General features: G+C 43.7%; 1 protein-coding gene across 1 annotated transcript in view; it reads right to left on the bottom strand.

Annotated features, from left to right (window-relative positions):
* tspan18b (tetraspanin 18b) overlaps positions 1-20,108 on the bottom strand; it is a 38,982-nt gene extending 18,874 nt beyond the window's left edge. Inside the window, exon 1 of the mRNA XM_053427700.1 lies at positions 19,808-20,108. The gene's annotated coding sequence lies outside the window, so the exon portion shown is untranslated. The remainder of the gene's footprint in view (positions 1-19,807) is intronic.
* Positions 20,109-26,059: the final 5,951 nt, after the last annotated feature.

Below are 26,059 nucleotides of genomic sequence, written 5' to 3' on the forward strand. Positions count from 1 at the left end.
CTTGGCTACGATGTGAGAGGTCACACAACAGCAGGTAGTCTGACCAGCGACACTTCCTCTGGGGACAGGAAGGGGACAGGAAAACGAGGGAGGAAGTGACCATTCCTCCATCTACATCTCGCAGCTGGGTGTGACCTCAATTCCTCAGCAGCGTTGACGGGAAGCAAACCTCTGAGATTTAGAGACAACTCAATATTTACAGAGCATAACCTATGAGGCCTTTAAAGCTCTGTATCAAACAGACATAAACAGTTAATAAAAGGGAAAAAAAATCTACAGCTCCGGATGTCAGCGCTGCTCTCTGATCTGCAGCCAGCGTCTGACAGGGTCCACATACATCAAGTTCTAATATTATAAAAATGAGAACGAGGGCAATTGCCAGCTGCCATATATCTCCCCAGCTTCCGCTTTAATGAGGGCAATGCTGCGGGAGAATTATCGCCTCATCCCATTTGGATTTATTGATCTCCCAGTGTGAGTCAACCATCAGAGATAAAGATAAACTACCACGATGGAGAAACAATCCCCGCTCTGATCAGAGGGCAGCGCACAGCTAATCACTCAACTCTCCTCTCCTCTCTCTGGCCACAGCCAAGCCACGGTTCTCTTTGTTCTGCACGCCACAGTAGGGACACTCTGTATTCGCTCATTTGAAATACACAATTATTCCAGCATAAAAATAAGCAGATTGAACTCATTACGCAGACCCCTATTTTCTCAGTGTTGAATATTTCGCGGTGGATGGACCCCTGATAGGAACGGAGCCCCTGGAAACGTGTTGGACGGGTGCTACTGTGATGCTGATGAAAGCTGACACTGTCCATCGCCTTGGTGAATCGGAGGCAAACATTGGCCAGGCCTCGTCTCTGTGCGGCAGGCTCCTCCGACAGCAGCCCTGCATCTCTCACCTCTGCAAACACGTCCAAATCAAAGATCAGGGCAAAGTGTCGGCGTCTCACCGACTCTGTGAAACATCTGCAGCCTGCTACTATAATTGCACAACACCGACGGCTCACTGGTGACTCCGTAACGAAGAACAGAAACACAACTACTTGTTGTTATTTTTTTTAGCCCACGTCTGTCTAGATTTACTTACTGCCTTACACTCCACCATACTTTCCCTCAACTTCCCAGGACCCCAAGGCTAGCCCCCTGTCTCAGAGGAGCCAGGGGCCGGGGGGCATCACTATGCCGCTTTGAAGTCGGGCGATTAAAGAGGAAAGACCTGTCGAATTGGGATGATGGGGCTAAGGTTGGGAGAGGGGGAGGATCAGTGCGAGGGACAGGAAAGGCTGTGAATACTGAGAGCTCAGGGCCCCACGGGACACAATTAAGAGCAAGGCTTTTTTAGCGAGGGTTACAAAAACACAGTGAGGATACCAGCAGAGCAGCCTTCCAAGCCAAGGTAAGAGTTCATTACTACACACACAGAGGGGGCTGGAGCTGTTAAACTCTCCCCAGTTTGTTCGCCAATGCCCCCCGCCTTCAGGTCCAGAGAGCTGACGAGCCGCAGCATGATAACCACTTCTATCCCAGTTAAATCCTAAAGCCCAGTAAAGCTTGAGAATTGTGCAGCGTGCAGCTCACAGAGCCTCCAACTCAGACAGGAATTGAGATGAAAATCCAGGCAGCGAGCACAAAAACTTTGTATACGAGTCCTACGGCCTCAGGATGTTGAACTCAACAAAAAGAAACTGCTTATCCATTTTCAGACATGAAAACTGGAAAATGTCCAGAAAATTGCGTCTGGACTTTTTCTTCCATATGAAGAACAGCAGATTGTTCAGGTCAGACTCGTTCACAATAACAGGGACATTTGGGTTGGCATCTGGGCAGAGCGTGCAGGACGCAGGACATGAACTATAGATTTAACTCTGGAATTCACATGTTGTTGTTTTTTAAAGCACACTGACACTGCCGATTAAGATTAAGATAAGATACATTTATTTGTCCCAAACACATGCACAGACATGCACAGCACACTCCTGCAGGTAGGGAAATTTAACCTCTGCTTTTGACCCATCTGGTGCAGGACACACAGAGCAGTGAGTGACCATGTACGGCGCACGGGGAGCAGATGTTGGGGGAGTAAGGTGCCTTGCTCAGGGGCACTAGACAGGGTAGGGAGAATCCTCTTGGATTTTTGGACATATCAATCCAGGTTCGACTTTTTGTTGTTTCTCCGTGGAGTCGAACCAGAGATGAACCAGAGACCTTTTCTGCCCATAGTCCAAGTTTCTGCCACTAGTCCACCGCCTCTACATCGTTGGCCCTGATTGAAAAAAGCTCTTGAATCTTGTTGTTTTTCTAAGTCGACATCTTCGCCGGCAGTTTTTAAATGCATGACATCTCTCTTTCATCCTGAGATATTTATATTCTCTCTTTTCTTCAACATGTTAGAAACGCAACATTTTCTGGACATTTTCCCGCTGTATTCTCTCATGGGCTCACTCAGACGATTCCTGGACAATGTTAACAGGGGGGATGACAGAAAGAAAATCTGTAAAATGTCAGAAGATACTGAATAGGGAATTTTGTTCTCACATGCAGTCCCTCCTAAAACTTTTCAAAAAAATTTACAGAGTTCAGTGCATGTCTGAAAGAAGCACTAGCTTGTTTACCAAAGTAGTGCAGTTATAGCATGCTACTACACCTTGAATACTTTGCGATCAGTGGCATGCTGCACTAAAACACATGGTATCCTGTTTAATATTTTCCACAGGACACTGAATATAGAAATACGTGGCCACTGTTGTCCTATAAGTCAAACCAGCCACTTTAACATGTGTTTGGAACACATCTGTTAACCATTTCTAGGGCCTCATTTCAGTTTGACTGAAATACCACAGAGCAGCGGCTTGTTCTGTATATTTGTGGAAATCAGATTCTGTAGCAAAGAACACTTATTAGCACAAAGTCTTTAGCTGGAGCATTAGCTGTTATTTTGGAGGATGTGTCCTGTGCCCTCACCTTGACCCTGCTGCCCGATACAGATTCATGAGGCTGCATAATGTGCAAAAAACAATGTGGTAAATGTCTCAATGCAGAAGAAGTGAAAACAATCTTTGCACAGTGTGACTTGATGCAAGTTATTCTCAAATTTCAAATGAGTGTAGGACCTTTGAGTTTGTTTTTCTGACTTTTGCTTTAGGGTAATCTTGTCCACGCTCCATGGACATTTAACAATCGTCTGTACAAAACAGATATGCCAAAGAAAAAAAAAAGTACCAACTGTATTATTATATTATATGGATAATTATATTGTAATTTCTAATAAAGAAAATGTAATTGAAGCAACTCTTGGATTTCTGCCAAGTAGTTACAACATTGGTTCAGCCCAAACTCTGAGGCCCAGTGGGTCTGCTTCCAATCTCTGATGGATATCACTGCATACCTTTCTAACCACACCCGTAAACACTAACGACTACATTCATACACCAACACCGGTCTGAAACTCAACACGATGAGCGTAAGTATGTGTGATGGACTTATTCCAGTGCAAACATATATATATATATTTTGTATTTGGGCTTATTTGAGACAAAGAACTGTTGTTTTCTAATATGTTCAAACACAGCACTGAAAAGGCTGGTTTGAATAAACAAATAAACTTTTGTTCATGAGAACAAACATGGTGCTCATTCGGCACAAAGGTAGACAGAAAGATGGCTAGAGTGCTTCTCAGTTTATATCTGGTGCTTATTTAATTTACAATAGCCATGTCAACGGGTTTCATGATACATCTCTGACAATCTCTGAAAACAATGTTGAACTAAGTGAGGAGGAAAAGAAAGGGGGGGTCAAACTGAATTCACATATGAATCGAAGACACATTATCTTAGAGGTTCATGACCACCTTCGCTAAGACACTAACAATTACACACTAACTATGGCATTTATTTAGTCTCGAACGCAATCCATGCACACTGCTGGTGCACTGCTGGTTCTTTGAACAGCCTAGTCCCCAGCCAATCTCTGATCTTCCTTCCTTTTTCTGCATCAATTGTAACCTTTAGGGTTCATGTCACTGCTAACGACACAAAAAGCCTCTGTTATGTAGTTATGCATTATTTACCCGTGCTTAGAGCTTTAAAAATGTGCCGGCTCAATGTGACTTATATTTTCTCCAACTCCGACATTTCTCTGCCATTTTTATGAGAATTCCGACATTATGAGGGTTAGAAGATCAGAGATAAATATTGAATCATATTTATCGAAACTGTAACACTTAAAGCTGAATAACAAAAGAATCGATATCACATCAAATCAAATATCTTTGATTAAATTACATTTGACTGTTCACAGACCTTGAAATTACTCAGACAAACATTTTTTGATCTTATACAGATGATTATGCACAGGCTAAAATAAATTACTGATAAGGTCAGTCTAATTTTCCCCTAATGAAAACAAATGCAACATTATGCAACGTAAATAAAAGGTCATTAGCATTAATGTGTTTTTTTCTACCTACACAATCGGGTAATGATGTGTGCAGCTGTAAGTACAGTAACATGGACAATAGCAGTTCTCAACAGTCTAAAGGAGAAGTTTAACAGATCCAGTTTATCTCAAGTTAGATCAAATCAAATTAAGGTTTTGATCTGGTAAACCCCTGTTGGGAGCACGGAACAAGTTTGATATTGTTAATTATGTCAATTTCAGAACTATTAATGATCGAGACACAAATTTAAACTTAAGTAATGACTTTGTCCTTAATATGAGTTTAACTTCCAGTGAACTGAGAAGCAACAAACTCTTTGAGAGTGAAAACCTTGTTTGACTTCAGCTCAGTGGTGATTGTGCTCTGTCGAAACGGAAAGCAGAACGCTGTCACAGAGAATGAAAGCCAAGACACAAATATTGCACAAGCTGCATAGAAAATCGGAATGCACCAGCTTGTATAACAGCGTTCTCCCATGCAGGGCCATGTTAGCCTCTTTCCTTGTGGATTTGGTAGGGGGCTGCATACGGGAGCAGCAGGGCAGGTGTCCCACTGGGTTACGAGAGCTGGAAGCTTTGCATCTGGATCATTTCCTCCACCCACAGGCCCTCTAGGACGGGGACCTCCTCGTAAAGCTCCACATGTGCCAAAGAAACCCATATCCCTCTAAATGCTTCATCTGTGTCCGCCTGTATGCGGTGGCTGTGGTGATAGCAGGTAACAAGCTGTGACAACCGCACAACATCACAAGGAGGGAGGAAGCAGTGAAAATGACTCACGCTTTTTTGTTTCTCGCACGATCAAGCAGGCCTCGCACTAATGGCCACAGAGCCTGAAAATGCATTTCTGCATTAGGTGCAAAAACATGGTTTTTATCACTGCTGTTCCTCGGCAGAGCTGCGCGGGACAGATGGCAGGAGGATAACTGGAGCGGCGGAAGATGAAACCAGCATAAAGATGAATTCTCAGCTGTTTGAGTTCTGCCCCCAACCAAAAAAACAACAACAGGAAACACACCTTTCCACACTGGTTCACTCTAAACTTGTCACTGCCTGGACTAAGAGTTGAAAGATACTCTTTGAGGAGATATCCTGCTTCTGACTGAGTCTCAAGAGAACGCCAAGAGGGACTGAAATGTGGAAAAAGGGGGTTGGACATTTTCCACGGTGCAATCTCGTGAAAACGTAGGAGTGCGCTTTAAGGAACATTCCTGCGAACGGCTGAGGGAGCTGCGAGCGGGGAGACGTCAGGAGAAATCATGCTTGGCTCAACACAAAAAGCACTCAGAGAAATGAGATTTAATCTGCTGAGCTTAGAGTGAAAAGCCAGATGTAAACAGTCAGCACCAGCTGTGAGAAAGTTAACTTCCACAGCCTCTGCTGCTCGGAACTAGAATGCATAAACCATCGACACATCGCTGGTGACAGAAACTCTGCAAACACAGATATTTAAAGGCTAAAATAAAACTTTCACAAGGCGGGCACTTGTGGGAATCGGGGGGGGGGGGGGGGGGGGGGGGAATAAGGTTATCCGGCCACACTGAGCCGCTCTCTCGCTCTGAGAACACGCTGCCTTCAGGCCCGAGCTGTGGGAAAGGGAGTTTATGCAATTACATCACATCGATTTATGGGAGACAGAGGAAAGATGGGGAGAGGATGGAAACTGAACCGCTTGGAGGCCGTCCAAGAATAGGTCCCCAAAGAAACACAAGTCAATAGGTTTACACCACAAAACATGATGGATCCGAGGCAATTGTGTGTGTGTGTGGGGGGGGGGGGGATGTGGTCAGGCAGCACGGTGAGGTCAAACCTATCTAAAATGATTGGTTTTGATTTAAGACTCCAAAATAAAATAAAAGTACGAGGACGGTCGCAATTGTAATGCAGACGGGTCTCTGCGAACCTGCTCATGGGGCACATGCAGATAGGCAGGTTCAGAATAGCAATGACGGCAGTGCTTGCTTTACATTTTGCTCGACTACAGGAGAGTGATGACAAGTGTATTCCTCGAGCAGATGCTCCAGATGCCATCTTGAGTATTAATTGGGGGCAGTGATGAAATTAGGAGGAATGCGCCCAAGCGTGTGCTGCAGCGTTGGCGGGGACAGCATACCACCATCGGCCCACTGCAGCCTAACAGTTACAAATAAACAGCCCACTCGGTGCTCTCCACTTCTGTATCCGGACCATTGTAGGGACCACCCGCTGCAGGGTGCTTAGAGGGAAACACATTAGTGCTCTTCTTGAGTTTAAAGTATAAGTAAAAAACTATAAAAAAATGTTCCACTTGTCTTGAGCTGCTCTCAGACATGAACTGAACCCTGGATAATCTCCCAAAATTATCTGGAGGGGCTGTAGGTGAGAACGCAGAGGTCAGCATCAGTTAGTTTATCTGGAACTTTTCCTGCCAGCTCAAAAGTAAAAACCACGGAGAATGTCTGAGAATGTCCTCCAGATAATATGCTACTACATGGGCTCCATGCGAGCAACAGTAGCATATTATCTGGAGGTTTCACAGCGAGTGGGTGGGCACTTTGATGACGTTTCTATAGCCACTTTTCCACTAGTCAAAAACCCACTAACACCCACTAACATCTGGCTTTTGTCTGCCATGGGAATGGATATGGTGGGCATTCACTCCCTGGTCACATGATTCTGTAGATGATGATCCACAGTAATAGAAACGAGACAGCAGGGGGATCGTGCTAATTTGGCCAGACAGCGAGGTGTGAGAGCTTCTCAGCTCAACCAAATGAGCCGAGGATTTTCCCGTTGCTTTCTTCAAATGTAAAAAAGGAAAAAAGTCTGGAGAACGTCCAGACAATCGGGTCTGTGAGTTTTTTGGAGTTCATGTCTGGAAACTGCTTTGGAGACAAATGTACTTCAGACACATCGGTCCTGTGCGCGGCAACACAACCACTGTGTGTGACTGAAGTGCTGATCCTTTGTCGAGCTCACCAAAGAAGCTCTCGTCTAATTAGTTATGGACCAATGTTGCAGGTTGTTAAAGGAAGTCGACGCAAAACCCAGGATCTATTCAGGAGCTTAAGGAGTTTTGAGCGTTACACAAAAATATGAATACGAATATAACCTGAATACAAAATAATGTACGAGCCTCCACAACAAAGGAAGAATGAAGCTCATTCATTTTCATGGTGCGATACCAAATAGTGAAGATGTGAACAAAGCAGGAGGAGATTACAGCACATATTCAGTATAATGAGCCGCAGAGCTACAGTAGGAGACATTTAATGCTTTTTTGTTTCTTAACTTCAAAAAACTCCAACTGTCTGCAAATTCTCAAGCTTCTTGGAAACACAACAGTGCGTTGGTTCGGGCCAAAAGCAACAAGAATAAATATATACACACACACACACACACAGCGGCAGCCAAATATTTAAACGGGAGGGGGGGGGGGGGGGGGGGGTTGAAAGTTCACAGTACAGACTGGATTATCAGGGGTGGGTGAGCGGCTGAGGTGGGGGCGGTTTTACTCTAGACGTGGCAGATCTATGGAAAGCTTACCCAGAGATGTTTTGAATTTGAAAAGGTTGAACATCTGCTCCCTATTATACAAACCAAAAAAAACACAGCTTGTCCAATTCCAAACTGCCTGCAGAGATAAGCAGTAGTGGTTTTGGTAATTGCTCACATCATTGGCTTTCTCCTCCTCCAACGTTTCTTATGCATCATTTTTATGTGGCGAGATCAAATGAGATCATGTCATCCAAAAGCTGTTTTATCTGCGTCAGATCCCGACTCGTCATTTGTCCAGTTAAAGCACCAGTTTGGAGCCACCACTTGGATGAATGATGGATGTTTTTTTGCTGTTTTTTACTCTATGGTTTGACAGATGTAGCCAAAATAACCTCTACACATCCAGGGACTTTCAGAGAGATCCACGAAATTGCTTTGGCTTCGAAGCGTTTTCTCCTGGGATCTGGCTCCTGCCAAGCGTTATCGGGAAAGATGATCTGGGCCCGGGGTTTTGTCCAGGGTGCAAACTCCTGGAGAAATGGCTGAGTTGTCTCTTTTGGGCTCAACAACTTCACAGTTTGGAGCATCACACTCAGGTGGTCAGCGTTGGGTTCGACTTTGCTTGAACTGTAGTGTCATCTTGTTGTGGGACAGGTAACACAACAGTGGGAAGCCATCAAAGAAATAAAATCCCTCCGAGCGTCTATTCTCTTTTCTTTTTTACATTTAAATCATTGAACACTGCAGCCCCACACTGGAAAACACCTGCTGGGTCTGTGCTATCTCTGAAAAACACATGCAAAGGTGATCCCTGGATTGTACCCTCAGAAACGTTTGTACTGAAATACATTTTCATAAAAATATCTAACATCCTTTAAATGGTTGAACAGTTGCTCGCTCTCCGTGTGCAGTGGATTCTCCTTTTCCCCTAAGCTTCAAAGGGACGGAGATGCAGGGAGGTAAAGATTAGGGACAAAATGAATTATGCTTCACGGTGTGTTTATCCTAATCACCATTAGAAAATATTTTTTGCAGTGAATAAAAAAAGCTCTTTAACTCAAAAAGAAGAGATATGTCTATTTCCATTATTCACTCCACAGAAAACCCTATTCCATGTGGACGTTTATCCTTTATTAAATGCGGCACATTCCCTTTCACAGTAATGGAGGCTTGTGGCCACAACACGTCGCCTGGTATTGACCAACTGTTTGCCCAAAGGACAGAGGCCGAGTTTTAGTGCAGTGACCCATAAGTTGCTGTCTCGAGAAGCACGCTTTTAAAGTGGCAGTGGGCTAAAAATTTCATAGAGCGGCATCAAAAAATCATGAGACAGTGTGGCGCTCGGTCTTTGCCTGCTAATTGTTTCCCCCCCGCCAGGACTCGGAGTAACCATCTACAACATGTACATTTGATGTGCTGTTAAAAGCCAATTATTTAGTCGGACATGCAGAGGCCGTTTCCGACAAGTAAATTCATCATTAAACCATCGAGCGTCGCTGAAATCTTCACAGAAACTGGGCTGGAGTGCTGAAGGATGTTAGGTCGCTTGAATGACCTCAAATGGCTTTATTGCAGCGCTGCGAGCCACAGTCCAGCACCCTTTAGTGCTTCAGCTTCCAACCACATCATGACCCATTACGGCTCGAGTGGGGGCAATAAACAGGACGACAACAGGAGAAACACCGGAGGACTTTAAATACCTCAGGTGAGATAAATAAACTCAGTTTGTACTACAGCTACAGCCATTCTACTACGTTTACTACGTCTACTACTAGCCACTTAAGCTGAGAAAATTGAAAACGCGGCCGACCCCATTTCAGTTTGAAAGATTAGACGACGTAGACAGTCTCAGGTTGTTGCTGATTGGGTCTTTTCAGTCACAAAGGAGCCTGTGCTGATTCGTCAGGCTCCTGTCACATGACCCGTATGTTTTGAGCAATTTGCGAGAATTCCTGTGTCACACGCATGTTTGTACCGGTACGTGCATTCCCATTGTATGTAAGTGGTCACGTGACATATGTTTTCAGGCCTGCATTTTAAATCACCTACTGGTGTATAATATCTAAAGATGTTAGCCGTCACCAGCATCCGTCTCGGAGGCTTGTGATCTTGGCAGGAGAGAGATCGTTAGCTCGGCCCTTCCCCCAAGTTTCCCCAGGTAGAGGCTGGAACCCGCTGTGGATTTCTTTTTTTTCTCTTTTTAATCAAACACTGATCTGTCCCCTTGATGCTGTGGAGGCTGACAAGGAGCGTGTGTCGAAGGGATGTGTGGAGAATCCAGCCCTGTGGGAGGGATGCTAACGGTTTGTTGTTGTCCCACAGGAGCAGCAGGGAGCAGAGCTGTGGACAAGGTGTGTGGGCTTCAAAAGACGGCAAACAGCAGCCGGTCGAGCGGTAAAGAAAAAGTCTGCAGCTCTGTAAAAAGTACCCATCCTCCTACTGGCTGAATATGTTTAAATACGTATGCGCATGACAAGACAGAGAGAAGAAGAATCACATTAGCCCAGTTGCGTCTACTACAACATTCTCTTCTAAGTTGAAATAAAGAAATCTCTGCTTAGTTAAGGGTTTTCTGTGCCATGTTTACCAGTCGACTAAAAATGTTTAGCCTACATTCCAGCAGATAGGAGATTCATATACAGTAAATATAAAACAACCCAATTCCCTGTTGCCAGCAGCACCCGGGCTGCAGGGTGTGTGTGGGAGGGATGTACGCATACATATGTGTTTGTGTATTTGTGGTTTGTATGGTTATCACCGACTGCAGACAGCAGATTGGGATGCAAACCCAAATAACGCTAAAAATATATCTCTTAGAGATACTCTGTAATTCAACCACGCTGGCGAGGCCGGGACAGGAGGCGGGACTACTTCATATTAACCAACCAACAGCCCTCCCTGTGTCCGTCAGTCTGATGGAACCGCACCACCGACCTAGGCTCATCACCATCGTCTAAATGTGAGTTAATGAGCAAACATGTATTTAATTTGTTTAAAATTAATTATATATTATAAGAGGCTAATTATCTGGGTCATCATTAACAACCTACTGTCCATATACTTTACAGTCATTCGTGCCCTCATAATTACCAAATCAATTTGTGGTGAGAGCGACTGTTTGTTTTTCCCACTGACAATTATTACATCGCATTACACTGCGTTGCCCATCGTCAGTGATTAAAAATAAACAGGATATTTACGGGGGCTCGGATCTCCCTCGGGCAGAGGAAATAAAAACTGCAGAGCTAAGTACGGAGTAAAATAGGGCACATTATAAAAAAAGGCCCAGATGACTAATGAGGGTTTTCTTATAAAGCTGCGTTCTCTTATTCCACAAACTTGGATGGAAAGAGCCGGGGCAGTAAAGGAGAAGAACTTGGGAGTAGAGTAGGAGAAGAGGGGTGGAGCAGAGGAGAGCTGGGACACAGTTGTGGTTGGGGCAAGTGAAAAAGAGGAAGACCAGAAGCATGGGAGAGTCCCAGTCTATCAGGAAAAAGCTCGGGTCAGGAGGCGGGAGAAGCATTAGGCCCAATGAGTCACAGGGATAGGCTGTAAAAACAGATCCCAGTACCATCCCCGAAAAACCGCCAAAGAACAACGGATCAGTGGAACAGAGGAATGGTTTCATACTCCTGGAGTGTTTCTCCTCATCAGTGGAGAATGTTTTGATGAATACTTCTGCGAAAGTCAAACAAAAGTCAAACAGATAAATTGACTCATGTTATCTTATCAGAGATTTTATCAAGTAAATTGGCCGACAAGTAACAACTAACTGCAGATTAGAGATGTCAAACTGGGTTTTAGGTCATTCAGTCTTTTGGCACTTTCACACCTACCCTGTTTGGTCCAGACCTTCAGACACTTCAGCTCAGTCTGAACCAAATTCACATGTGTTAAATGTGCCTTGTTACACGATCCCAGACCAATGGATCAAAATGTACTGCAATGAAAAGAGGTGGTCTCAGCACGGATCCAACTGAACCATTGTTTGGTTTAATTACAGCTTTAAAACACTTATTGGGATAATAAAGACTTTCAGACCAATTGCAGTAAGTTGAGACATCATTTAACAATAAAAGAGGAACAGGAAGCAGAAGCCGTACTGGTCTCTGACATTTGAATGACAGGGATGTGGATTTTGAGAATCCAGACTGGTGTTGAGTACTGTGCCTGAAGTTCATGATGCTGGTAGTGATACCATAGTGATTATACAGTCGCGATGAAGTTAATTAAATTAACCACTTCATTCATTTTCTCCACTCAAATGAGAAGACTACTACCCCCATATTCAGCAAAACAACTACATCATTGGCCCGCCCCTCTATAAACCAATCAACCTTAAGTATAGGTATGTAGATGCAGCCCTTGTACGTGATGATGACAGGATGTCCTTTGGTCATAAAAAGGTCTTTAGCTCGCTCCATTAACTACATTGTGAAACCAAAACGAACAAGATCAAATAAAAACAATGTAACAAAGACTTGAACCTTGGTTCAGACTTTCAGATGAGTCATAGTTTCAGAGCACTGACTATAAAATATAAAGTCCTTTAGAAAATAAAAGGAATCTGGATCAAGATCATTGTTCTGTTATATGTTTATGTAAAAATGGGGGAGAAGAGCTTTTATGCTAACCAGGCCTACGACTAGACTGAATAATAATTAATAATGACGACTGATTATATTATGAATCCTCAATTTAACATTTAAACAGTGTTTCCTGAAACTCAAGATGATGGTCCAAAACCAAAAGACGTTAAAAAGCGGAAAATCCTCAGGAGCGAGAAGCTAAATCTACTGTAGTTTGACATTTTACTGAGGAACAAATTACTTGATTAATCAAATAAAGTTAAAGATAAATTTTCTGACTCATCAGCTTTGATATAAACGCGTCTCAGACCTCGACAATATGTCGTACGGCAGCGTGAATCAGACAAATGGTGATAAACGTTCGAAGCTGGACCTGAAGTGGACACATCGATATCATTCTCAGAATCTGACCCCGTGCCAGCTGTCTCATGTGCAGACACATACAGTTTACCAGCTCTAACATGGACACAAACCACACTGTGTACTCTGACAATACAGACAATTGTTTTACTCTTCATCCACCACACATCCTCTCCTTACATTGAGCAAACAATCCTCTGCTTGTGTTGATGAAGTCTTAATCAGAATCTGTGACAGGAACCATTTAGTCATTTGCTAAGCAATAAAAAAAAATCTAAACGCAGTAAGTGAGTCTCACATGACGTGTTTATGTATGAAATGTTAAAATATTCCCCCAAATATTAGTGACAGTAAAAAGCTCCAGTGTTGGGCGGCGATGGTGGAAAACAATAACACATCCACAAAATGAGCTCTTCCTCCCCGGTGCTGCTTGATTGGCACCTAGCTTCTTCCTGCCCAGTGCGCCAACAACACTGGAGCTCATGTGAGTCACCCCAGCACTATTGTGTGAATTTAACCAAAGAACTGCTTGTTCATCCGGCAAACAAACGCCTCTTCTACTGCATGCTGCCATTTTATTGTCTGCGATATTCTCTTTGCGGAAGGAGAGCGCTTGCACCTCAGCAGCACTCGTTGGATCAGAGTTGTGCTCCAGTTTCTCTAAAGTCAGGCAGGTAATCTCCCCACACATTAGCCCCGTGTCACACACCTATCAGGCCCCGTCTCCTGGCCGGCCTAAGCTCCTATCTGAGCTTCGACTACATCTGGGGATAAAAAGAGCACAAGGTGATGAAGCAACCTGCTGCAAAGGCGCGGGGATTTGCCGAGTGTGCTCGCTCTGGGTAATGACCAGCGGGTCCTCAACAGCAGCCTTTAATGGACACCTGAGTGACACGGTTTATTAGTTTGTGAAAAGCATTATGCAGAGGAAGCGATGGCTGAAGGGGGATTTCGAGATAGATGCGATTTAAACACCCCAGACAGGTCTGAGCGCACGTTCGACTAAGTGCCTACCAAGCCGCAAGCCTATGTGGAGAGCCCGCTATCTGCCGAGCCCAGCTTGTCAACTACATACCTTTTACCTCATTACCTGATCAGCACCGTAGTTATTGAGGGAAATGGGGTGAATGCAAGATAAGCACAAAGAAAATTCTTGGGTTGAGCACAAACAGCCAGCCTGCTTCCTCTTGATTAAAAGGAAGCATCAGCGGGCTGAGGCCCCTCAGCTTCCTGCTCTGGGGCCGCCAGCAGCCCCTCACTGAGGTCACTCTCTGCTTCCTGGCCCACACTGAGGCACTCAGGGGACAAAGAAACGCATAAATGTGCATATTACCGGAACGTCCATCATTTTCTCCAGTGTTCATTTAGGAAAGTGACTTTATACTTCATAAAAGGGATCTATCTGAGTCACAAAATAATCTCTTATGACTTAGGTTTTGATTTTTAGTGTCTGAGGAAACACTTTATTTTAACACCCACACTTCACATTTCGAAGTAGTATATAAACAGGTAATAAAGTTTGTAACTCACAAAGAGACAGCTGTCAACGTTTATAAGGTGCTTTAGAATGTTAATGGTTGCAGATATCAACAACTAAGGATCATAAGTGGAGGCTGGTAAAATGACAATATAGTATTAATACGCCTTCATGTTATAACTGATTAAAACACTGAGTGGTTGTACACAATGAAATGTTTTAATTGTAATATATGTTACATATATGATAAACTACTCATATTACTTATGTAACCCCCCTGATAACATCATTCTTTCAGGGCCCATGAAACCACAGCAGAAGAGGATCCTCAAAGAGGCTCCACTCTCACACCTCAAACAAATGAAAATGATTTGGAAATATGACATTTGTTTGTTTTGTGCATTCATTGGAGAAAGGTTACACTCCACACAAATTGGATATTTGTGTCTCCTACATCCCTTCAACGGCGCAGAAGATAAGTGGAAATCAATTGAGTGAATGAAGGGTACATATGTGCCATGATTGATTTGTTGACTTTCAACTGCGTTTTGTCACAATTTGCTTTAATCAATACACCAACGTTTCCACATCCTCTGGCGTGAAAAGAGGTTTCCAATATTTGGATGGCAAAGACCCAGAATATAGTTGTATTTTATTAGGAAGCCAGAGGGTTTTATGATTGCATGGAACCTTTTAACAATACATTAAGGCCACTTTCACATTCATTTTGTCTGGTCCAGAGCGTCAGATTTTTCAGTTTAGTCCAAACCAAAGTGTGAATAGTGCCTCCCACCACGATCCAGACAAACAGATTTTATCCGACCATAAGAGGAAACTAGAAGAAGAAACAGAGGATTGCTTGTACAATAGTCTCTGCCTTCTAAAATATAATTTTCCAACAACAAGAATGTTAATTTTGCTGGTAGTGATCCCATAATGATATTACTGCTGCATTGAAATAAACATGTGAACTGGTTCTTTCATTATCCCCAAAAAGTTATTTGAATACAACAGCCGAATTGACCACATACAAAAGTCGACGCCCGTCTAATAAACCAAGTCAGATATAGGTAGAAGCAGCCCACGTAGCTTATGATGACAGCAGGTATATATATATATCGTACAAAAGACTAGTGCGCTCCCTAAATTGCAACGTGAAACCAAAGCTAACACATCAAATGCAAACATCGTAACATAGACATGAACCACGTTCTAAAAATCCAGCTTCCTGCAGCCATCAAACTCGGCTGCTTTATATTGTGGCAGAGTTTTGATATGAAATGACCTTTAGCTAGAAAACGGTCTGCAGCAGACATCAGATAACACGGTTTGGACATCCAGTACTGACTAAACGTAGCGAACACAAATTGAACAACATACACCTTCAAGCCTTTTAAACCACTGATGAAAAAAATGCACCTATCCGAGAGTAAATTATTTCTGCCAGCTGAAAAGCAAATTTCATTTTCTCATGTCTCCCGACAACAAAGATGCTGAACCCATTACTGGCTGAGGCCTCCGCATCACACACATTAAATGAAGGGTCCTCTAGCAATCGAAAAAAGCAATTTTCTCATTGAGCCAATAGATACTCCATTTAGTTCCGGGCTCTCTACGGACCGCTGCTGCCGTACTGGGGCTGATACAGGGGAAGGCGAGTGTAGACTGATGACCCACTCTCTGCCTCGCTGCTCCCAACCCATCGATACAGATACAGGCGCTGGATGGTGGCGGCGATAGCGATGGTGGCGTTGGTGGACGAGAGGGTTAGGTAAGATCACACAGAGCTGGTTAAAGAGGGAGGAGGAAGGTGTGTGTTGAGGTGAGGCGGGATGAATCGAAAGATGAAAAAAACCAGGGGCTTTGATCAAAAATGGGTCAAAAAAGCAAGAAACGGGGGAGAGAGGAGCGACAGGTTTCAGAGACATCCAACCATGTGGAACCGCAGATTGATTAATTTCAGCTCTTTTAATGAGCCGCGTTTTGTCAGCCCAGGCGGCTGCAAGTCAGTCACCCTGCTCCTCTCAGCAGGAGCTGCCATACACTGCAATTCACACTCGTCTATCCCTGCCAAGAACTGAGAGGAAGAACACACACACAGACTTGTTCACGTCTTTCTATAGCTGTGAGGACACTCGTTGAATACATTCCCTTGCCCCTTAACCATCACAACTAAAGCTACGTCCATAAAGTTTTAGAACGATCTTCCTGTCCTCAAGCGTTTTTGGCTCCGTATCAGTTTTAATCCCTGTCCATACAAACATGCCTGAATGCATTTCACGCGTTCACTCACGTAGGCTGTGTTTTCCGGTCTACACAGGAATTGCTTGAATAAAAGCTTGTTTCCTAAGCAGTTGTGTCTTTGCAAAATGTAGAATTTAACTGCCAATCAGCTGCTAGCAGAAACAACAGGGTCAGCAATGCTTGTAACTGACTATACATGTTGCTGTCTACACTGTATGTCTTAACAATGGGCTTCACGAATCCGCGAAGGTTACGTTGTGACAAAAAAGTAAATCGGTCAATCAGCATGCGATGTTGAAGGCCATTGATTCCAAATATCTGTTTTTGTCCGTCCAGACTCAAACACACAGCCCCACAGTTTCCAAACTAAACCAGGGCCAGCTGTGTTTTCAAACTTCTCCTTCTGAGTGGCTCCAGTAGTGTGGACGCCAAGCACATCAGGACCAGAGTCGATGAATTTTCAAACAACACCATAGCAGTATGGATGTAACTTAAATGCCAAACCCTAATCTAAACCAAATTCTTTCCATCAAATAAAGTTTGAAGCCTCAAACAGCCCTTTGAAGTTGTGAGAACCATCCAGAATGTCCTCACAACTGAAGAAAGACAAGTACACACACATCTTCTCTCTCTATCCCACACTTCTTCTCCTATTCATGTGTTTTGCTGTTCATTTCTTCGTTGGCACGGAGAATGTGTGATTAAAGAGCAACACATTATCAGAGGCACTATTACAATGAATGCACTGATCACCAGTGGCAAGTCTCGCACCAGGTGTTCTGCGTCCGTAGGTGGAATAAATACCACGTTGGCTCGGTGCAGATTTGAATCCACTTAAAACAAGCTCCCTCCTAATTGTCGCCCACAAATGCATCGTAGCTGACCTTTGATCTCTGTATGAATTTAAAATGTTGGTTTGCAAACCCTGTTGTTTGCATTTTGTGCTCGTATCCTGCGGACATCACTTCTGTATCTGGGCAGCTGAACTATTTCCCAGTGCTCATGTGAATCAAGCCGAGGAGAGAAAGGCTTCGGGCAGAGTTTAGTCATCCGTGTTGGCAGCTGCTCCAAAGCATCAATACTACTGTTTCTTTGTCTTTTTTTTTTACTTTTCTTTTTTTTGACAAGCAAAATGTTCACCCACAACATGGTGAACAAGCACGCCTCTGTTTTCAGTTTGTGTGCCTCTCTCTCTCCACAACTCTCCCAATCGTTTAGTTTAAGGAGAAAATAGAAAAAGGGTGGAACAAACACACACACACACAGAAAGAGAGAAATAAGTGTTTAAATGATGCAGCAGTGTAGTAGTAGGTGAGGTCATTAATCATGATCTGCTGATTTGTCAGTCTGACCGAGCTGCTGGGGCGTGATATGATTCTTTTCTCCTCTTCCTTTTTTTCTGACAGGCTATAGCAGCCTCGGGGAGATGGAGAGCCAGAGTGAGAGGATGTGACTTTAACTCGGAGCAAGCAGGCCCAGCACTGCACGCTCACCTGGACACCGGTGTGTTAATGGGTCCCTTGGAGCCAGTGTCCTCGGGCAAAATCGGATTATAACCTGATTTCCAGCTGTTGCTGCAAGCACACACATTCATTTCTAGCCGAGTGGCAGCTTAACTTTAAGTTTTACACCGAATCTGCACTGTTTTTAGCTGTTGTTCTCCAGGAAAACTTTTCGCTGATCAAATCAAATCTAAATTTGCTTGGACACTTGCAGAGTCTCATGCTGAGCTCTTTGCAGGGAGCCGCTTGGCTGCGTGAGGCCTCCGTCTCCAGTATTGAGTTTTTTCCTCTCCGGAGCTCCACTCACGTTTGCTCCAGTGGAAATCAGACAGGAGGATTATGGGTGCGCTGGTTTTTGGATGATGCACGCCTCTGATTAATGCAGACTGACAGTGCATTTGTGCCCTACAGCAAAGGTAGCACCGTCAGAGACATCCATCTTGTGACCCCCCCCCCCCCCCACACACACACACACACATCTCTGCAGACAGCCTCCTCCTCCTCCTCCTCCTCCTCCTCCTCCGGGCTGTGGCTGGAGCCCGTGGGAAGGATGCCAGCTTGGAGACTGACACACATCGGCCCGGCTGTCAAGTTTCTCATATCATAACCTACGATTACATTACAACTATATACTCTCACAATGTATGTTTTCTGATCATACTGTGTATATTATTGCTACTCTAATAAATGTTTTTATATATTCCTTGCATTTATAATGCATGGTTACTTGTTATCACTTTTACTGATAACAATTTTTTGACTCTCCGCCTTACTGCTGTGATACAGACTAATAAAGGATTATCTTATCTTATCTTATATTTTATTATTTCATCTTATCTTATCTTAAACCACTGTATGTGTGCAAGTTTTCTCCAACCCTTAGGGGGGAAATAAAGACTTGAGCTGCGGTTAACTCAAGGCTACATGGTGCAAAAGCCCAATAAATGACTTATAACAATAAGACTCATTATATAATATTGTACAAATACATTATTTGATCTCTCTTTCGTGATGTGATTTCTGGTTCTGGACTGAGCAGAAAATGTAACTTGGAGCAACAAAGTGAGCTGAAAATCGACAACATCGTCCATGAGACATGATATTGAGCTTGTCAGTTTTCTCATAACCTACTATTTCATTCAAACATATATTGTGTGACAATGTATATTCAATATTTACACTGTACATATTATTTCTCATAAGTCATATTTTTACGTTTTCGTTGCAATTTCTATAGCATGGATACTTATTATTACTTTACTGATGTGTATTTTTTTACTGTTCTTTCCCCATTGTGGGAATATTAAAGGATTATTTGATCTTATCGGATTTTAAACCACATTTACAATCACCAGTGAATTGATATGTGCATGCGTCTTTTTCAACCCTTTAGGGGGAATAAAGACTGGACCTGATGTAAACTCAAGTCTCCATGGTCCAACAGCTACATACATGACTTAAAACAATAAGACTCGTTATGTGATATCGCACAAATACACTATTTACTCTCTCTTCCGTGGCGTGAAGGAGGTTTCTGGGGCTGGGACTGAGGAGAAAATGTAACTTGCAGGGGAAACAAAGTGAGCTGTATCAACAGCATCGCGCAGAAAACACGAGATGGAGCTCGATCAACGAGGCAGATAAGGAAAACAACGGAGAGGTTTTCAAAGTGTCTCTCTTTCATTCCAACACTGAACTTTTCTCCTGTTTCTTACCTCAGAGCTCAGCTCCGTGCAGGGACCTCCGGCTGTGACGAGCTGTTGACTTGAGCCTGTGTGAGGAACCCGGGGATCTGTTTGTCACAAGCAAGTATTCAGAGAATAAAGAGCCTCTCCGGAGCAGATCGCAGCAGATCGGGGCTGACGGTGGGTCCTCGGAGGTGAATCGTGCCCTGCAGCGTCCCACCAGTAAAATCCAGTGCTCGGGAAGCTGTGCGATCCCAGTTTGTACAGACACGCAGTGAGGAGAGGAGGCTGGGATTCAAACACTTCGAGATGTGAACTCACTGAGCGGAGATCTGCTGCTGAGGGCGGAGACATGGGCAGACACGCCCCCCCCCCCCCCCCCCCCCCTCTCTATTGTCAAATAAATATATTCTATAGTATGAAAACAACGACCCACACAAAAGATGACCGACTCATCTAAATTCAGAGCCTATGACTGATTTGTCCATTGATTGATTTACCATATTCTCTGAAAGACACTGTCTGCTATCTTTGTGCATGAGCTTTTTGCATATTTGGATTTTTCTGTATTTGCCACCATTACAAATCAATGGCACCCATATTATCCGTGATGTTATATATAAAGTCACACACAGACACACACACGCTCACAAAAAACATACAGCACACACCTATGCAAGTTTACTTATAAAACCATCTTCAATTTCACCAGATCCGGATCTTTATTTAAATCTGCACCAAATTTAAAACATACATAAATATTAGGATCTTAAGCATTTTTTAAAAACATTTTCATCAAAGTCCAATGAAAGTGTGGATTGGAGTTCGTCCCCTGACCAACATGTAATGGGTTCTTTCTTGATCAATGTACTTCCATCAAGTGTTGTGGTAATCCATCCAGTTGTTTTTGCAAAATCTTGCTAATTAAGAAACAAATGGGCAAATGCAGATAAAAACCTACATGAGTGATTTAACAACAATAGATCACAAACTCAGTGCAGCACAATTGATTTGTTTTACCTGTAGACTGATGGTCGATGTGTCTCCACTTCCTCCCTCCATGCAGAGATGAAGCCAAAATATCCGGGATACAAATTTTGATAATTTGGAGCCAGAGTTCGCTGATTAGCTATAAGAGGATGGAGTGAGGTCCTGCTAATACACACTCTTGACCAATCAGGAGTCAGTCTCAGCTGTCAATCATGATGTTTCACACCATTTGTACAGCATCAAATGACTAATTCGGACCAAACTTACTGGGGAAGTTAACCATGTGATAAGAACAACAACTAAAATGACAGCAACCATCTTGAGAAAAATGTATTTGACACTTTGAGTCTTTCATTTGGTCCATGTTTCCTCCACTAACATGGGGGAGGCGGACCTTATGACCTATATTGCAGCCAGCCACTAGGTGGCGATGGAGACACTTTGGCTGCACTTTTGGAGAGCTGTCATGTTGTCATCTTTATATAGAGTCTATATCAGTTTGTGAGTAACGTGTCTGAATGGTGTCGGCTTAATCCCTCCGACTGAAATTGATTAATCCAGAATATGAATCCTTCTTGATTTGTTTAATTCACCACAGGGCCATTAATGGGGTTTTACAATTAAAGAGCATACAATTTGGGGGAAATACACTTCCACATCCTTCTTGCTGAAAGTTAGGCAATGGGATCCATATCATATTCATGTCAGAAGCAAGATATGTTTGCTTAGCATACAGACGGTGGATGGATGAAACAGTTATCGCTCTAACTATAGCAAACTCTGCCTTCAAGCACCTAAATGACATGTAATATCCTGAGGTGTGAATCTTGTAGTGTTATGGATTTAATGTGATATGTGGGTCGATATCTTTGCGGGGGCTTTCAGTCTTTGAGCTAAGCCGAGATAACTTCCTGCTGTTTGCAGTTTTATATTTAACTGACAGATATCAGAGCACAAACCTTTCTTTAGTTTTAGAATAAAAACAAGCTGAGCCGAGGTCTGATTTTAAGCCTTTCAGATAAACCCAAATGTATTTTGAGAATCAGTTTCTGATCAGTTTGCTTATTGTTAATTTTCCAGCAACATACTGTGACATCTGCATCATGGAGGAAATGGAGCTTTGTTGCCTCACTTTGTAACTTCTGCAACTCTTTTCCATCTCATTGTCTCCATTCCTGCACTTACTGAGCATCGTTTATTCAGTGTTCAGCTTGAAAGAGACAGAAGTAAGAGTTATAAACACATAACAAAGTCCCTGCTTCCATGTTGATTTGTATTGTTGACTGGCCCTGTTTTTTTCTATGTGATACACAGAAAAAAAAGCAAATGGAAAAGTAGTCAATTGCCATTTAATTGACTTAACTTACATGTAGGGTTTAATTTAGCTGTGGAAATGGTTGGCTATTTATTAGTCTCAGTGGGGAAACACTATTAAAGTTTACTTTATGGAGAAAACACATGGTGGAAGGCAAATTCCTTTTTACACAGATAAGACGAGCGGCAGTCATTACTCATGGGAAAATTCATGAAAAAGTTTTGCAGCACATCAAATGAAACAAAATGGCTGCTCCCGGCGAGCGGTCAAAGTAAAACTACTATTGTGGAAGGAAAAAAATACATATCGCTTTTTTTGTTTGGAGAAAGCTCGGCTGTGTTTTTTGATTCCAGCGACAGATAGGGGACAGCTCTCAGACAGGCAGCTGATTGTCGTTGTTTGTCCCTGGTTAATTTTTCATGCTGGGTGCCTCTCTCACAGCCAGAAAACAAGAGGAGTGCTTTTGTTTCAGGTTCAGAGGGGGTGAGAGGGGGGCCTGAAGTGTTTTCTATCCCCCTGTGCTCCTCGTGTCACAGAACCCACTGCAGATGGAGAGCGAGATAGGCGCTCCAGAGACTGATCTTCTTGCCTTCTCCTCTGAGGTCGTGACACTGACATTCCCTGTGGCATACGTGATACATCCAGCCCCCGGTCTCCTTGTGTGTTTCCCCCTCATCCCTTCTCTTATTGGCCCTCTGCAGTTTTTAGTGGATTTCTCAAGTCGAGATTAGACAACAACTTTAGGATTAAAGAGACGTTTAAAGCAAGACAGAGACCAGCTTATAGGGAGGCTGGATTCAAAGAGCGGTCGGGAGCTCGGGCTCAGACGCACAGGGGCCCCTGTGTGTCTAAGAAAAGTATCACAGGAATGGCTCGGCTGCTGAGGGAACAGCTGTGAGGTATTTTCTTTTTGGCTCCTTGGGTATTTTCAGAGAGGCTCGGGGAGTAAAGAAAGGCTGAGGTGAAACGCTGACTAAACAGCCTCCTCCCCCTGCCGCTCTTTGAGCACTCACATGGATCAGTGGTTTTGGGGAGGAAGGCCCTTTCTTCAGACTCGGACGCAGATCAGTTGAGGGATTTTCTGTTTTTCTTGGCTAATCAGTGATTGATCAACAAATGCGGTGTCCGGTGTTCCCGCGGTTTGAAAGCGAGTTTTTACCATCATGAGTTTTGACCTTTTATTGATCTGAATCACTGAGCAGGAATTTAAGGGCATGTTTAAAAGTGACTCAAGATCTTAAACTCACTTAAGAAGGAATTTGACAAAAGCTGGGACTGAAACACGGACTGCCAAACTTTAATTAATGACATTTGAGTTCATTACCAGGAGGTGATGGGAGATTCTTTACAAGAACAAGAAGTTTCTTCTTTCAGTGAAAGCCTCTGACTGAGGCATGTAAGCCGTGGGGAATTTAGGTCTGTGTGCTGTGTGCTGTTCATTACACGCTCAAAAATAATTTCAAACCTTATGTAGCCAACAGTCTGCATGTTCCTCCTTCATCCACGCTGCAGGCGATGGAATTTACTCTTGTGTCCCTGGTAAGCACACACACGTCTCACACACACACGTCTCACACACACACGTCTCACACACACATCTCACACACACCCACACTGATAGGCAGACTATGCTAGCTAAGACGCCGTTCCTCACGTGCACATTCTTATCACACATTTAATTCAATTTACACAGCCCGCGCTTCAATTTCACACACATAGCATCATAGCACATGCTATCTCATTTACCAAGTTGTGGCCCGATTCACAAGCTCACACAAAGTCGGTCCTATTGTTGTACATGCACACACACACACACACACACACACACCAACACAGCACAGTATGAGTAATTAAATATTTAATTTTGTGTTAATGTGATACTGGATGTTTTGTCTATGAAGTTTATCTTTTTATATGTAAATGTTGAGCTCCTGTAAACATGAGGTGTAATTTCAGATCTGTTTCAGCGATGCAGCTTCTTTTGTACTTTGTAGAGAATACGTGTGAGAATACAGCTGAATGTTTGACCGCAAAATTCACAACAATCAGGTTGATGACGTCTCCAACATACAATGGAGGCAAAACTGATCACAATAAATAAAGATTTTTCAGGCTATAAAGAAGACGATGTTGATAAAGATGTGAAGCTGGAAAAACGACGAGAATCAAGAGCTTTTGATGATAAGGGCCAATGTGCTGTAAAAACATACATGTACCACCGCATAATTTATAAGTTATATCCTGCCTCCTGCTACCCCCCCCCCCCCCCCCCCCAACTAAACAGAGTGGAGGTTTTCCTGTTGTTGTGAAGGTGGCTGACATGGAGCATATCCTGCTATGTTCTTCAAATGTGAAAGGCAAACTCCGAACATTTCCTGGAGTTTATGTCTGAAAAAACAGCTTAAAAAAACAGCTGAAGTGACTCAAGGAAGTTACTAAGTCCACCTGCGCTTCACCATGAAGTGTTCCACTATATAAACCTGAGTGAAATTGCATTAACTGTCGTTTATACAATTCAAACATCAATTTTATGAGAGCATCAGAAACACACGCTCAGGGATTGAAGACAAACTAACTGTGTGGAAACGGTAGCCTGACGTTGTCAGACTCACAATTCTAGTCAGAATGTGAGTCTGAGACCGCTCCATTGGGCTGTGATTATGGGGCGTGTTTCAACTGACCAGGAAGTAAAATTCTTCTTCGCTCAATTGGATAGACCTACAACCAATCAGAGCAACGTAGTATGTGACGTATGCTAAGCAACGCCTTGTGAGTTATTTACTAACCCGGGTTCACACCGGACGCTTCAGCGCAGCGCCAAGCCTTAAATAACAGCTGGCTCCCATCCACTCCCATGTTAAAACTTTGTGCCGGTCACACCGGAGGCTGAAGCACCGCGAGGCAGCCTTGGCGCAGCGCGGTGCTTCAGCCTCCGGTGTGACTAGCACAAAGCCGTGCAGCGATCTACTGGATCAACGGGTGATATTATTAGCGCTGCCCGGCGGTTCAGCGTCGCTTCAGTGTCCGTTGTGAACAGCCAAGCGCCGGGGCGATAGGGATTAGCGCGGTGCTCTGGCGTCGCCTCCACGTTCTGTGTTCCTCTTTCAAAATGAATGCGCTGTCGATGTCTTCTAAAACAGACTCAATGGCAGCATCTACACATCTCAGCTCGCCAGCGGCAGGCATGTTTGTTGAAAACTAATTCAACCCAAGGGCACTTTGATGACGTGGTTGATTACGTTACCGTTGATCATCTGTCAATCATTGTATAAAGCCCGCCCTGACAATCTGATTGGCCCGGTCGGGCATAATTTTTCCTCAACGGAGCGACTCCAGACCGAACTGCCCGACCTAAAATGTTGTGGGCGGGGCTAAAATCGTCTGGCATCCAGGCTATGGAAACGGTGTAATTTGCACAAAAATGTGATTTGACAACTTTGACTAAACAAACAGAGCGTAAATCCCAGCAGGAGGATCAATTACCAAACAAAGACGATTGTTTTCATGACTAATTTATTTTGGAATTTGTGTTTAATTTGCACGAACAAACAAAGCTGCAGCTTGTCTCCAACTGTGTGTTTTTGCCTCGCTTCATTCTGATAAACGTAGCGTCCTCAAGACACAGACAGGCGCACGTAAAAACAGATGCACCCGCGGAGATGTTGAACACAACCTTGCAGCCTCAATCTGTCAGGGGGCATCAGCCAGCACCCAGGGGAAACGTGCCATGCGTCGCAGCTTCCTGTGTCACCCACCCCTCTACAACTGCAGGCCCAGGATCAGACTGTGAGACAGGGTGTAAACTTGGCGAGACTTATCTCCTGATGGAACCACACGTACACTGCAGGCTCGCCCTCTTCAATTTTCCTCTGTGTTGTCTGAGTCATAATACGGTTTTCCGGAACGTTACTTCAACATGCAGGTGTCTTGAGGTGAAGATTTTGAGAAAGTAATTCTCACGAGGTGATTGGCAAACA

This window comes from Pleuronectes platessa, chromosome 7 (genome assembly GCF_947347685.1).
Source record: "Pleuronectes platessa chromosome 7, fPlePla1.1, whole genome shotgun sequence".
Classification (NCBI taxonomy): Eukaryota; Metazoa; Chordata; class Actinopteri; order Pleuronectiformes; family Pleuronectidae; genus Pleuronectes; species Pleuronectes platessa.